Genomic DNA, 15,604 nt, shown 5'->3' on the forward strand with positions numbered 1-15,604 from the left:
GGGTGATTAACCTCCGAGGTGCTGATAATATCACTTTACTAAACACACCGGGGCGAACCTCACAAAGGGAACTTTGGAACTCACTAGACATCTACTTCAAAACCCATAAACCTCCGTGATTCATCATGCTCCCCATACCTTCACACAGCCCCTGGGGGGCCGTACATACTTTCTCACAGCTTAAATAGCCCGTCACTCGTAACCTGGACTGCTAAGCCGCATCGTGGTGGACCATCTAACATCTAACATTTTACATCTTACATCTAGCTTCTTACCTCTTACATCTCACCTCTAACCTCCATTCTCTCTTTCTATTTTCTCCCTTTTTCTCTTATTTACTCCGTTCCTTTCCTTTCCAACTCCAACTCCCTTGTTTCATAGCCCCTCAGGAACCCAGCCTAGGAAGGCTGCATGGTGGTTTGCCACACTGTCTTCAAGATCGTCCCGAAGCACCACCACCATGGGACATAATACATTTCTATGCTGAATGATGTGTAATTACAATTATTGATTGTATGTACATTGCAATTTCTGACTCGTATGATATATAACCCTGAAACTTCCAATAAAAACTTTTTGAAATGAAAAAAGAAATTGCTTGGATGGATCCAGACACTCTCCTAAGACTTTACACCTTTCCGTATTTTAAAAGCCTGCCAAATAAAAGAGGCCACTGCCCAGCATAGCAAAGGGCTATCTAAGTTTTGTAAACACAAATAACAGCGCTGACCTACACTGTATATATCTATATTTCATAAAACAGGAATTAAAAACTGTTTCCTGCGTCTATGGTAAAATGTGCAAAAAAGCAAGATGTGCAAGGTCCCTGTCACAAGGGCACAGACTTAAATCAGCAAGATTAAAACCATTTTAGGGAAAACTAGTCATAAAGGGTAGGAGATCAAAACGAAATCTAAGTGAAAATCTATGGGGCAGATTTAAATCCCCTTGCGACACGTTTGCGCCGCCGTTGCATCACTTTTGTGACAGAGCAGTGGCGCAGAAAATGCAGGCAGTTTACAATGTGGCACATCTAGGGAGATGTGTCACGTTGTAAAGCCTTGCGTCACTTTATACCTGAGTCAGGTTCAATTTATGCAGGGTGGGCGTTCCCTCGCAGGAAAGCCTCATAAAAGTGATGCAATGAAATCTACAAGATTTTACTGCGTCACTTCTAGGATGCCACTGCGTCAAAACCTTACGCCTGCTTGAAGCAGGCGTAAGGAGTGATGCAGTGTAGTGGGAATAGGCCTCAAAATGCATTGCTAGAGTTGCGTCATGCTTGCGACACGACTCCAGTAATGTGTGACTTTTGCCTCAACAGATGCAAAAAAAATTCTGATGCATCTTTCAGTTCGTGCGCCATGGTGCACCGTATAATAAATAATGGTGCATCCATGGTGGCACAAGGGTTTCTCAGGGTGGGGCAGGGAAAGTGACGCATCTCTACAGATGTGTCACTTTCTTGTAAATCTGCCGCTTCGTTGGGTGTTCTGTGTTTGAGATAGATATGCCGGGAGGCTCGCTTGACTAAACAATTGTTATAGGATATTACTGAGGGTTTCACGCTTTCCTCCTCCCACCTTTTTGTTTGAGCCTTATTCCGAAATGCGTGCTTATTCTGCATTTTACTAACTCTAAGTCAGGATTCCGGCTCCCTAAATAAGTTGGGGCATCCAAATTCCTCATATACGGTTGTAACATATGCTAGCCATGGTATGTCCGGAGCAGCATGGAGTTCCAAACAATCCTTCAGTGACACTGTGGTTGTCATTGATGTTCATTCTTGACTTGCTAACATCCTGCTTAACAGTGGCTCCTGATTGTGCATGCATAATGTGTTCTTGATGGTCAGAGTGCAACAGGGTGGTGGATGGAAGACCATGCACAGTGGATAGGCCACGTCTGATCCTGAGGGTGTCTCAAGTGCAGTCTGAGCAGCAGGTTGAAGAAAATAAATATTAGTCATGGTTATGAGCCATGAGCAAACTGGCACTGGCCCCGGTCTTTCTTTTTCAGAGCACCAACGGCAGTGCTGGTTTGCTCCACTGAGATGTAGTGGTATCCCATGGGGAGAAGAAGTTGATTTTAGTCATGTGTGTGAGCTAGTTAGATATAGTGCTGCCACATTAACAAATATATAAGGAGAATTGAGCAGTGGCTACCGTACCTTTTTTCTTGTATAAAATGGTGGCGACCCAGCTACCATCTCGGTACTTGCTTAATTCCCATGGAGAGCCACAGAGAAAGAAAAAGGCTGATGATGCATGAATTGATCAACTTTCATCTTTGCCCACTGGCAACTTCTAAGGGAAGATCATAGTATGAGGAAGAGACAATTGCCCTACAGTACCCCTGCCCCTTACAGTAACACAAGATATCGATTGAGCTTCCCCTGGATCACAGGTGGTACAGTTGGCACAGGTTCACCCTCCTTGGGACTCTGGTATAGGGCAGAACATGAGGAGGCTTGAGATGAAGAATGGACATGCTGGGAAGCAACTCAATCAATGCATGAGAGGGAAGTAGATCAGGCATATAAAGAGGGGAAGCGTTTGAGGCTGGACATGTAGCAAGTTTAAAGGAGAACATTACACTTATTGAGGTGAGATGATGGCAATTAGAAATTAAATATTTTAGCACTTTAGCACAATAAACAGTTCTAAATATATTTAATTTAACAATCAAAATAATTGAATTTAATAATTATTATTTTCCAAAAGGTACAATATTACGTATCTGCCTCCGTTGTTTTCTCTTGGATTGATCAGTGGTAGCTATGAGTGGCCATGCATGTTGCTTGACATGCATCAAGAATGGGCTGGAGTACATTTGCGTCCATTTTGTGGCCTTTTGGGCTGCAGTCATTTTAAAAAATGTAGTTGATGGCAAACAGTGGTTTCACTCTTGTGGGTGGGTGTTTTCTCTAACACCCCTCATATTTTGTAATTAGAATTCTCCATCTTTTAGTAACTGTGACTGGTACCGCCCACATTCACTACAAAAATGTATATCTACATGTACAGAGATTTCTGCCACCTTGGCAGAGATCTCCACAGAAAAAAGATAGGAGAGGGGGAGGTCTCTGCATGTAGGTTTGCCAATTGCATTTTGTAGTGCAAGTATACTACTGTTGTGCTTCTTCAAGTACTGCAAAATGCAGTTTGTGAATAGGCCCAAAATCTTTTATGTTCAGTCAAACGTATTTCGTAAAAATTGATCCATAAAAATTGCCCCCCTCTAGAGTTTAGAGGGGAGTGCAACAAGGCATGACTTTATTTCAATCTTTTTCTACGTGTCCTATTAACTCAAATCAACATTGTTCTACAACATGCATACTTGTGATAATTACCCATATTTGATATAAGCCCAATGCTGAAAAACACCACATGCTTTCTTGTCCTGGGTTGTCCTCTCTCAGAAGTACTGCCAGCAATAAATCTTATTTTTGACGAAGATTTCAAACTTGTGCCTCAAATCTCTATGTGTCCCAAAAAAGAATAATGCATTTCTACATGAAGCTAAAGAGTGCTTTATTAGCAGATTTCTCATGATCACTCCCCTAGGATATCTCACTCGACAACTGGGTGCATCCTCCCGTATCTGAGTAGACTGGTGGTAGTCCGCCTCTTTATCTATGTATCATTACATGAATGGAAGAAGCCCATAACTTTAGAGAGGCCTCAGGTATTCTACCTCATACTCTAATTAGATCTATGTTTTTCATTTATGATTGTCTGGGCTTTATCGCAGGACCTGCATTGATGCAGTGTTTTCCTCATTTTAAGGAAACATATGAAAACAGATCTAGGGTCTATCCTCCATTCAGTATTGTCTTTCATTGGGGGAATGCGGCTATTATTTCTGGTGGAAATACTTTATCATGTCTGCAGAAGTTCCTTTTGCTCCACCTGTTTCTTTAAGACCTGACAATTGACTTTGGCAGTAGATGCACTGGTTTTCAACATATTATTTTATTTTAGGACATAGTGGCCTGGGATGCACATTGGGTGTGGTGGAATGGCTCTTTATGAAGGTTGGGTCCAGGATTTACTTGAATTCGGGTGGCTAGGAGTTCCTATACACCAAGGGAGCTAGCCATCCACTTGGACTAATCAAAGTGGGGGCAAGAGAACGAGGAACTGAATTGTTTTTGAGACTGACTGAAATGGGCTTAACTGAGGCTACGGTGGACTGTTTTTTTTCTCCTTAGTGTACTGGGGAAGCACCAGAGCATGGGAAGGTTGTTTTTATGTACACCCGTTGCACCAGTGCGGCACAAGTTCTAATGTAGATTTTGATTCTTGATGTGGGAGAGTTAGCTATCTTGATTCTGGGTGCAGGGTGTGGAGCTGAGGCAGTCAAAGGGTTGCAGCAAATCTTACTTGGATGCCACACATACAGGTGCAGTGCCGGCTTTAGAGCGGTGCGACGTGTGCCACTGCACTGGGTTCCAAGCTATGGGGGCTGCCCTTTGCACGACAGGCTGAGGCAAGATAACAGCTGCCTGCAGAGATCTTTCTGTATTTGGCATTTTTCAGGGAATATTTACATCTGCACTTTATCAGAATATCTATGATTTGTCTAGTCTTAGTTTTGACTCATGATAAAGTAGCATATAGGAATAATGTTCCCACTGGAAATCGCAAAGTGGAACATGCAGATCACAGATTTGTATTTTATGTAGCTAGCTCAGAGGACTACTGCTTTTGTCTTAGAAAGCCTTTTGTTACTTGGAGTTCATAAATTATTATCTTAATATAGCGCATTGAGCTATGAACTGGCATCAAAGTGTTGTATGCAAACTGCAAGGCATAGGTACAGTGCCTTATTAATTTTTTCCTCAATCTTTTGTTGTTATAAGGTTGCTCAAAAGTGTTACTTTGGGTAGTAATACAATTGTATTATTATAACACCCTAATCTTTGTTTTAGGTTTCAAATCCTGAGTATATGGGGAAGATTTACTAAGAGATTGCGCCTGGTTGACGAAAGTGTTGCTTTGGGGATTATTGTGAGCATAAATCCTGAATTGCTTTGGAAAGAAGCCATAAAGTAACATAAAGGAGCACTATGCACTACTTTGCGCGAAGGAGACGTACCATGGATGGTACATGGATGTTCCAATGCACCCACCCATAGATTTTAACAGTAATCTCTATGTATCAACTTTTATAGAAAGTGACATGCATCTAAAAATTATGCGTTCTAGAGGCAGGCATAACGTTGGAGTAAAGATCTGTTTTCTCCAAATCTTTCCATCATTGCATGTGTGCTCCACCATATAGCACACCTACAAAGTGGTACAGTGTAGGTACCATAGAATTTTATGCTAGAAAGCTTTCCTTCCAGTCAGCGGCGGCTGGTGAATTTTTCAAGTGGAGGGGCGTAAGACCAATAAATGAAATTTGGTGAATTGGCATAGCAAACAAGCTGGGCTTTTTCACTGGGGTTTGAGAGGTTCTCTTCTTGAGAATATTTTAGACCTGTGTGAGCAATGGCACATTTTTCAGCACAATGTTTAAAAATATCCATCTAGTAGTTGAATTGGATAATTGGATTGCGTTAAAGCAAGAAACCTATCATCAATCCTGTCTTTCCCAGACCCAGGGCCAGATGTCTGTAGCAAGCATTTCCCCTAATTGTGAATCACAAGGATTCACAATTAGGAAATAGCAAAATGCAATGTATGAAGGTGTGTAGTACACCTTTTGCGATTCTTAGGGGGTTTCAAATGACCTACCTCATGAATATTAATGAGGTAGGCTGCAATTTGCGACATCCTAGGAATCGCAAAAATCATAGGGATGGTGGCCTGCTGAGATCAGCAGACCACCATGTCCTTGAATGCTTTTCAATAAAGCAATCTTTTTTTTTGTAAAGCAGCACATTTTCCTTAAAGGAAAACAAGATGCTTTACAAAATGAAAAGTTAAACTTTTTCTTTTAATTTTTTATGAGCAGGCAGAGGTCCTTGGGACCACTGCCTGCTCTTAAAAATTGTTTTAGAAACATTTACAAAGGGAAAGGGGGTCCCTTCCTATTTGGGAATGGGTTACCACCTACTTGACGTAGCAAATCTGACAGGTATCAAGATACTGATACACGTTCCTCCCATTTCCTTTCAGGGGTCATTGAACAATTCTGAGAGAGAAGGACAGTCAGAACACAAAGAAGAGCGTACAAAGTCCAGAGACAAGCAGCACGCTCAAGACTATACTTCCAAAACAAAAGAAAAGCCAAAATCAAAACCTCAGTTTAAAAAGAAGGTTGCAGGCCTGTAGATCAGACATGCCCTGAATTCTGAGGACACAACTTCTGAACGGGGAATGGGCTCTGATGATGCCAGACAGTGCGGCAGAAGTAACAATTGCTCGCCAGAACCTGAAGGAATTTCTGGTGACAGCGGACTTGAATGATTACATCACAGTGGAAACACCAGATAAAAGGGTGAGTGTCCCACATAAGTTACGTGAAATAACACTCCGGATGGAGGGGAACAAGCCCAGAAAAATAAAAGGACTCTATTGGAAGAACCTGTCATCTGGTTATGACATTCTGTTAGCTGAACAAGATTGGCCGCCAGCAACAATTTTGTTGTCTCCCCCAGGGGTATAAGAACAGCCCCTGGGTATTTTCAGTAAGAGTAACTGAGATATTCAAAAAAAGTGATGAAGAAGCATTGTCTAATGTTGATGTCATTTATCTGATGGACAATGACTTAGAGAAGCACTTGACCAGGGTGAACACCATTATTATGGGATTCGCCTCTTAGGGCTACAAATTTAATTTAACAAAGATCAAAAATAGCCCACCTCAGTGTCCTGTTTCTAGGATAAAAGCTTTCAAGTGAAGGAAAAAGCCTGGCAGCTAACTTTTTAGAAAAGTGTGCGTTGCTACAACCTCCAAAATCATTACAAAAATTCTGGGATTCCTAAATTTGGGCAGAACATACATTTTGGATTACGCAGAAAGAGTAAAACCTTTCTACGATTTAATAAAACTGAACTTTTGAGTTAGACATTGGATACAGGAGCACACAAACATCCAAGATTGCCTACAAGAAGACATGATAGCTTCAAAACACTTACAAACACGTGTAAATGTACGCCACTTGGTGATCCGTGTAATAGCGGGTCAATGCAGGTACACCTACTTAACCTTTAGGAAGGCAAAACCTGTACACAAATGCAGAAATGCGTTTCACTTCAACAGAAAAAATCCTGATAGCGGTACAGACTACTGTAGCAAGAGAAAGAGCACTGGCTAAGGGGAAACGCATAATTGTTATAACCCCGGTACCGGCTTTAGAAGCTGTCACAAAGGCTAGCATTGCAAATGCAAAAGCCTTACATCCAGGATAAATACAATGGACTAATTCTCTTACTGCAACGGATTTTGAATACAGATTTGATTAAAGTTTAAAAACACAGGCATTTCTGCAATACGAACAAGAATATCCTCTACCAAATGAAATATTGCCTCTCGATCAGTATGAATATATATTATTTACACTGACGGATCTGCTCAACTGGCCATAGGGAGTAAGCAACAATACAGCGCAGCATGTGCTATATTTGAAGGTTGCATGCAAGATGGAAAGTTACATCTAAGTTGCACCAAAACGCAATCTCTAGGAGACTGCACGGCACAGTTGGCAGAGTTGAAAGCATTAATACTGGCACTAGTGAATATGGATCACGAATTCCCCACACTAGTTGTGTGTGATTCCTTTTACTGTGTGCATTCATACAATGAATATCTACATAATTGGGAACAAAACGGGTTCAAAGATGCAAAAGGTGGCACAATTAAGCATAAAATGCTATGGGAACAGGTAGTAGAAGGCTCACATGATACATACACAGAGTCACCAGCGTGATGGTGTTCACGTTGAAGGGAATTCATTGGCTGATGAAGCTGCGAGGGGGGCTGTACACGCGACCCCCGTAGCTGCAATCACTCATTCAAAAACGAGGATAGACGATGAGATTATGATTGCTATCATTGCTTCATGCAAAGGAAGCACAGCAGTACCAAAGGAATTTCCACTCAAAAACTTCTACAAGTTAGATGTAAACAACATTCCATATGCTCAGATTCCTGGAGTGGGGGATCGAGTAATACTTAATATGGATCACAGACAAGGTTTGATTGTTGCAGCACACAAGGGTTTGGGTTCTGCGCATACAGGCGTTACAGCAACTATTTCATTATTGAAACAGTGCTACTGGTGGTCTAACAAAACAAACTAAAGACTATGGACCCGATTCCGATCTCGCTTGAAGAAGCCCTTGACGACATCCGTCAGGTGCAACTCCGTCTCGTACGCGTGATTTCTGGCCAATTTACAAGCGAGCAAGTACGATGTGAGGATCGCCTCGCGCTCCGACCGACTCGTACCCGTCAGCGACACCGTCCAGACAACTCCTACCTCATCAACACGCAATGGGTCAGTTTTCTGCGAGACCAAGTACGTTGTGTGCGTTAGCCAGATCGACTGTGACCCTCCGACTCAAAAAAGCTTAGGGAAGCCGACTTTGGGGGTCTGTAGTGGACCCCCTTCACCTGGGGCCCTATGACTCGATCCCTGGGGTGTCCCAAGGGTCCCCCCTACACTTGCATGCACGGTGCGGGTGGGACCGAGGCGTCCCCATTACAGGGAGCGCCCTTGCAGGAGATGTGCGTTTTTTTTGTCTATTGAAGCCTATGTACTCAACGTACACCAGGCTCCCATAGAGATCAATGGGGCTCCGAGTGACCCGAGTCCGTCAGCGCTGCAGCACATCGTACTCTGTCGTTTGGAGCCCAGGAGCAGTAGTCAGTTGGAAAGCTTTACGGGCGCTAGTCGGCCGGAGGGCTTTCCCAGCGAGATCAGAAACGGGCCCTATGTCTTGAAATGTGACATCTGTCAGCAGATGAAAGGATCCACCATAACACGCCCGGCACAGACACCATTATTAAAATCAGACAAACCTCTTGCATGTGTGTATTTGGACCACTGCGGCCCCTTACAATCTGATGGGGCTTACAATAATATCTTGGTGGCAGTGGATTCATGCTCAAGATTCCTATGGGTCTGGCCTCAGCGCTCAGCTGAAACTTGAACTGTCTTTATAGGGACATACACAGTTGGCACGTTACATTCTGACCGTGGCACGGCGTTTAGCTCTTGGACTTACAAAGAGGCCATGGAAAGTAAGGGTTTAGCATTGCAGTACTCCTCTCGGTACCATCCTGAGGGAAATTCAGTTGTTGAGAGGAAAAACCGGGACATAAAGCAATCTTTAACAGCTAGGGTATTAGGCAAAGACGGTAGTTGGGTCAATCACTTGTATGGGGTACAGAGAACTCTAAATAATCAGCCAAGAAGTTCTCTAGGGGGTGTCACTCCATACAAGGTCCTATTTGGGATGAGAATGTGGGTACCTGATCTTGATTGTGAAGGCGTAGAGGCGGATGAGAAACCACTTGATATCTATGATCGTTTGACTGTTTTACAGGTTCTAAATGAATCCAAGACACAACAAAGTAACGTCCACCACAAACAGACCGCCACTGGGGAAGTCAACGCAGTCACAGCAAGATCTGTCTGGACCCCAAAAGTCGGGATCTGGTCAGAGAGAAAATAGGGGACAAAAAAGAATTTGGACCATCCTACAGAAAACCTGTACCTTTCCTAGCAATTCAAGGAACAAGAATTGTCTTGCAGGGCCAAAGGAGAAAAGATTTGTCTCAATCAACTTAATCAAACCACACTATGTGGCAGATATTAAGCAGTAGGCCTTGTGGACTGCACAGTAGCAGACGCCCTCCTCTCGATACAATCCAAGACGTTCAAACAGAAAGACTCCTCACGTTTGAAGAGCCTCCTGTGCGGAATGAAGGACTATGCAACAATGCATGCCATGAAACTTGTTCCTCTTGAACCCGAAGTTCAACTTCAAATTCAAACTCAAAATAATAAGTAGGTTGCAATTAGACCTAATACAGACTCTACGTCAACATGCCTCGACTAGAGCAAAATGCGATTTCAACAAATCCTGATGCAATTCCAACAATTGATCGAACTGCTTCTGGCTACTTCATGAACTTTGATATGTTTTTTTTGGATCCAAGTGAACTGGAAACTACGCCAGCCCAACAATCACACAAGCAACAAATAAAGAACTTTCTGTACTTTCTTCAAAAGACATACCTGGTATCGCCTTGGGTAGAACTCTGGGGAATTACTGGGATACTGTTTTTTCTTTTCTGGCTAGGCTTAGTTATAACTTTTAGCATGCTTATTAATGGACGATACCTTCAACAAAGCTCTACAGCCCAAAAGGTAAACTTGATTTTGATTATGAAGTCACATCAGTCATCACATCGTGAACAAAGAGACTTGTCATCAGAGAACATTACCGCAATTCTTATACTGGACGGTATAGTGTGGGACAAGATTGATTTTGATATATTCAGCCAGACCGAACTTTAAAAAAATGTCTCATGCATTTAAAATTTCATTAAGTGATATCATTACCTCCAGTACATTTTCTGATGAATGGGACACTAAAACTGTTAATAACATGTTGTCTGATTTAGAGAAAACTGGCGCATTTCCTAATACTTAAAGGTTAGAAGGTACTTCAGACTATGAAGCTTTGTACTGTTAGCAACATTATGGTCATCATTTCTTGCACACATCTATTTCACTTAGAAATGTTTTTGAGTACCACCAGTGTTTAACATTGCCCTACACCACCAAAAAGTAGTTCAGAAACGTTTGCACAGAAATTTTTATATTTTTCAGGGTTTAACACCACTGTCTCTACCTCATATTATTATAAGGTTACATCGACATCGGCACTAAAATTAGGCTGACTAACACCAAACAGATTTACTCTGCTTCCTTTATTGCCCAATTGTCTAAACAGGGTTTTGACCAATGGAAGGACACAATAGACTTAAAATCAGTCTGGGCATCTAGGGACTGGCAAGTCTAGGGAACAGAGGCGCTATTTAGAGCATGCCTCATTCCACAGCAGATGACACTGTGCAACAGATATACTGTCTTGGAATAGCCAAGAACAAGGATCTGAACACACCTTGGTTTCCAATAACATCGCAGATGGAGAGGTGGCAAAATTCAACTTCACACAAGGAGATGTCATAAAAGATTCTTGAGTATCACCGAAGAGTTCAGTATCCAAAGGCCAGACCCACGCTATGTATAAAGAGAACATCCAGGGGTAGTGACATCCTATAGTGTTGGGAAGTTGTGCATTGATTGGCTAGAAACCTCAACACTCACAGAAGTGAAACAACACTTATCCTTACCCACACATAGGGCCTGATTAGGATCGCGGTTTTCCCGCATCCTCCGGGCCGGCGGAAGACACCGCCGGCCCGGAGGATGCGGGAAAACTGCTGCGGAGGCACAGAAAACCCACCGCCAAATTAGGATGGCGGTGGGTCTCAAAATCCGTCCGCTGCTTTTCCGCCGCAGTCGCCTTCCGACCGCGGCGGAAAAGCCCTAACATGGCTGGCGGTGTCTGTCAGACACCGCCAGCCATATTAGGATAGCGGAAAACATATGCTTTTCCACTGCGGCTTTTCCGCCGTGGAAAAGCATACGGAGATTGCCTTCGGGGGCCCGTTGCGGGCCCCCTTGGTGACGGGGGGGAGGGTGGGGGGTGCACATGCGGGGTACCTATGGTACCCCCCTGCATTTGCGTGGACAAAGCGGCGGGCACCGCGCGGTGCCTGCTGCTTTGTGCACGCAAATACCGTGCATGCTTTTTTAACATTGCGGCGGGTGCAGCTTGAAGCTGCACCCGCCGCAATGTTAAAGATTGAGGATGTGACCGCCACCCTGGCGGTCACATCCTAATCTTCACGAAGGGACCTCCGCAGCCCCTGCGGACGGTCCCTCCTACTCTATGGTGGCGGACGGACTCAGGTCCGTCCGCCATCATAATCGGCCCCTTAATGTGGATCTTAGGGATTTTTTATTAGGTCCCAGAAAGACACGTCAGAAATGTTTCATGTATCCTGGCATTTATGCTGCCTACAATGAAATCTGGAAAATACCCCAAAAAGAGGCCACAGAAAGAATTCGGGAAATGGACCCTATTAACTTAGAAAAATCTTTAGCTGTTTTAAACAATGGGTTAACAACTTTGACCTCCAGGATATATTCTTTAGGCAACATTGTTTCTTCTGCAATAGACATACTAGAACAAGATTTGGCCACATTATAACACAGGAAACTAAGATAAGTTTTACTATGTTATTAAGCTGGACGCTGCAATCTTCGTGTGCAGGCTGTGTGCCTTGGCGTTTAATTAACAGTACGTCTCTGTTTTCTGAATATAATCTAACAGATAAACAGCTTGAAATAGCACAAAGGGGAGCTCAATATACCAATATACAATCCTGCGTATTGAAAAACTGAATAGACTCCATTTACAGTGGCCGAATCACCATCTACAGAATGGCTAATCCATGGCCACAAAACTCTACCGATTGCTACTTTTTAGTTTCAATATTGCCTTGAGCAAAGGCAATCAGGCAAATATGAAAAAATGGGTAAGGAATACATTAAGGAATCCTGGGAATTACCATATAGATTTCAATGCCGGAGTGGGGATCGAGAAGTGTTTCAAATAGGTATAAAACTGCAAGAACACTTTAAGCGGTTCTCTCGTGTTAGAGAGAATAAAGGGGGGATGATAATCCTGGATGGATGTGGCGCTACACCAAATATCGGCAATATCAGTATTTGTTAATCTCAATATCTTAGTCGTTGGGTGCCTAGGTATGGGTCATCATCCTTGCCCACAAATGATCCGTAGATCTAAAGATATTCCTGAAAACCTATCACACCAACTCAGAATATTCCACAAGAACACAATGTCACAAGTTAATCCACAAAGTCAAATCAGATTGAAATAAATATATAGTTCATTTAATCCACAAGGCTTTCTCCAAGTCCAGCCAACACGTGTTTCGTTGAATGGGTAGGTACCCATGACTTCATCAGGGCTGATACTCAATTCTTGATAGGTTATATGCCTTCTGGCTGGTTATAATTCCGACCCAGCCTCACACGGCTGAGTTGATCATTTCTTAGAGAACCCGGGTCAGTTCTCCTAATCACGCTTCACATAGGTAATTTAAATATATATCCCCAGATGCGACCAGGTTCAACTTGTCGGGATCCAAATTATTAGTGGGATCAATTTCAGTAATTCGTCACGTTGGTTGATGAATATATAATTATCGTCACACCAGCTTCGTATTATGAAGTCCCGGGATAAATTCTGCTGCGTGTAGAGCCGGTCTCTCCGTATTTTGGAAGAACCATGTGCCAGGACATTTTAATGCATAGAGCATGTAATGGTTCAGTAGCGAATTTGACTTGCCACATGAAAGGGACTCAAGCTGCTGTGATTACACCGGTATTCGAGCTGCTCTTGAATGGGAGTTACTTGCTGCTGAACAATCAAGGTTGCTGTGGGATGCTTCTGGGCATTGCCTTTCTGGTCACGTGAACGCCAGGGTTACTTGCTGTATGCAAGTAATGTTTCCCCCGAAAGTACAGTCGGGTAGGCACCGTTATGGCCTTCGTTCAATATTTCTTTTATACAATTTGATACTTTGAGCAGACTGAAAGCCATGCTTCTAGAGCAAACTGTACCCTTAACCTCCGCTCGAGAGACCTTTGATCTTCAAGTCTCAAGGACCTCGACCGAGAAACAGGCACTTACAAACTGCCCCTTTCATTTCATAGAAATAGTGTGGCGTATCTTTAACATGTCTGATATGAGTGATATGAGTGGTATTGTATAGCTATTTAAGACCAAAGGGTCAGGATTTCTAAGCAACTTTCAGACAATCCTTAGAGTTATTCCAAATTTTTTACACTCCGTATTTGGGAGCATTTTTGGAGGTCTACCTCTGATCCTGCTCTCAATAGCTGGAATCCTGATTGTCATCTATCTGCAACGCAATGGACGGCTCAATCACCAATGAGATGGCAAAAGCTCTCTTGGAGCGGAAATACCATGAACGCATGGTAAAACATCTGGGCACACCTCGCCTACGAGAACTGACCGCCTCTTGGTTCCTATTGTTTAGACCAATCTGGATGGACAGAATCTTACCTGTTCTTCAATGCCTGTTTTGCGGTGAAGAATGCGTGTTGGATCTCTGTCTGACACTTGCATCGGACCGGCTGTGGACTTGAATACTAGGTTGGAATACTTGACGTCCCATGCTTTCCTATACTGGTGGCTGCATTCCTCGAGAACCCGCAGGAGCCTTTTACTACAATTGGGTTGAGCATCAGCTCTACCACTAACACCACTAGCACCCAGGTATCGACTACAGCACCAGCTGCCTCTGTACCAGCTATTGGCAGTTCTGAGTATCATCTGTGCTCCATTGACGTACTCTGTGAGGAGTTACAAGGACCGTCCTCGGCAGGGGCAAGCAACGACGATGTTGTGTCTCCCATCCAGGACACGTAATCTATAATTGGCTCATCATGTGCTGCGAAAGAATTCGGATTTTCCTTTTCGTTTCAAACTCAACTAAAATTGGAACATTTCCTATAATTGAAACTTTTGCTAGAAAAGCATGGCCTACATGCTTATAGTTCGACTTATATAAACAAACTCATCTAGGACTTTTGGTTACATTTTCAGAAGAATTTTTCTCCCTTTAAAGCGTTAAAAAATATTTTTATGTTTTAGAAATGTTTTTACATGGCTCACTGATAATGTTATGCGCTACTACCTAATAAAATTAGTAGTTCACTAGCATCTGTTTATTGTTGACTATTCGGAAGAGGAGAGGGTGTTATATTTCATATAGGTACCCTAATATAGGCCCGCGTAACATCATACCCTTTCACCTACATCACCTCCCCTGTACCACACAGTAACAAGCCTTTTAGGATTGAACCTTTACCTAGTTCTAGTCCTGGGCGCAGAAGGAGGGTTTCACTGAACAATATCGTTCTATGACTTCATCTTTAGACTGACACAGTATGAATGAATATTCATAAGGATTCTTGGAAACCAGGCTGGGGCTACATCCACCTGCATAATATCTATGTACAAGGTTCATCCCATATGTCATCCTCAAATCCAACAATGGCTAATACAAGAAATAAGGCACAAAGGAACCTTAGATACTTTCTGTATAAATACAGCACCTCTTGCTGGTGTTAGCTAGAGGGAACCAAGACTTTCAGGCTGTCACACTGACCAGAGACGCTGAGAATCCTGCATGCAGACGCTCAAGCTGAGAGTGGGCTAAACATCCCTTGCGAGGTGTCCAACTTGGGACCAGGATGGGGTCCTACACTCTCTTGCTTCAGTTAATGGGGTTAGACTAAACCTAGAGGGATTCTTGGCGTCACACCTACTCATGCTAGGTATACTTAGGTACATCTAGATAGGCATTTTAGGAGTGCAAACTTTCTTTTATCATGCATTTTACATCCATGTATGTGTTCATGACTATTGCAAAATGGTAGAACTGTACTATCCTTTTATATTCACTGTACTGCTGATCATATATCTCTGCTACTATCTAACGGTTGTCGCAGCATATA

Source organism: Lissotriton helveticus, chromosome 8, assembly GCF_964261635.1.
Source record: "Lissotriton helveticus chromosome 8, aLisHel1.1, whole genome shotgun sequence".
Lineage (NCBI taxonomy): Eukaryota > Metazoa > Chordata > Amphibia > Caudata > Salamandridae > Lissotriton > Lissotriton helveticus.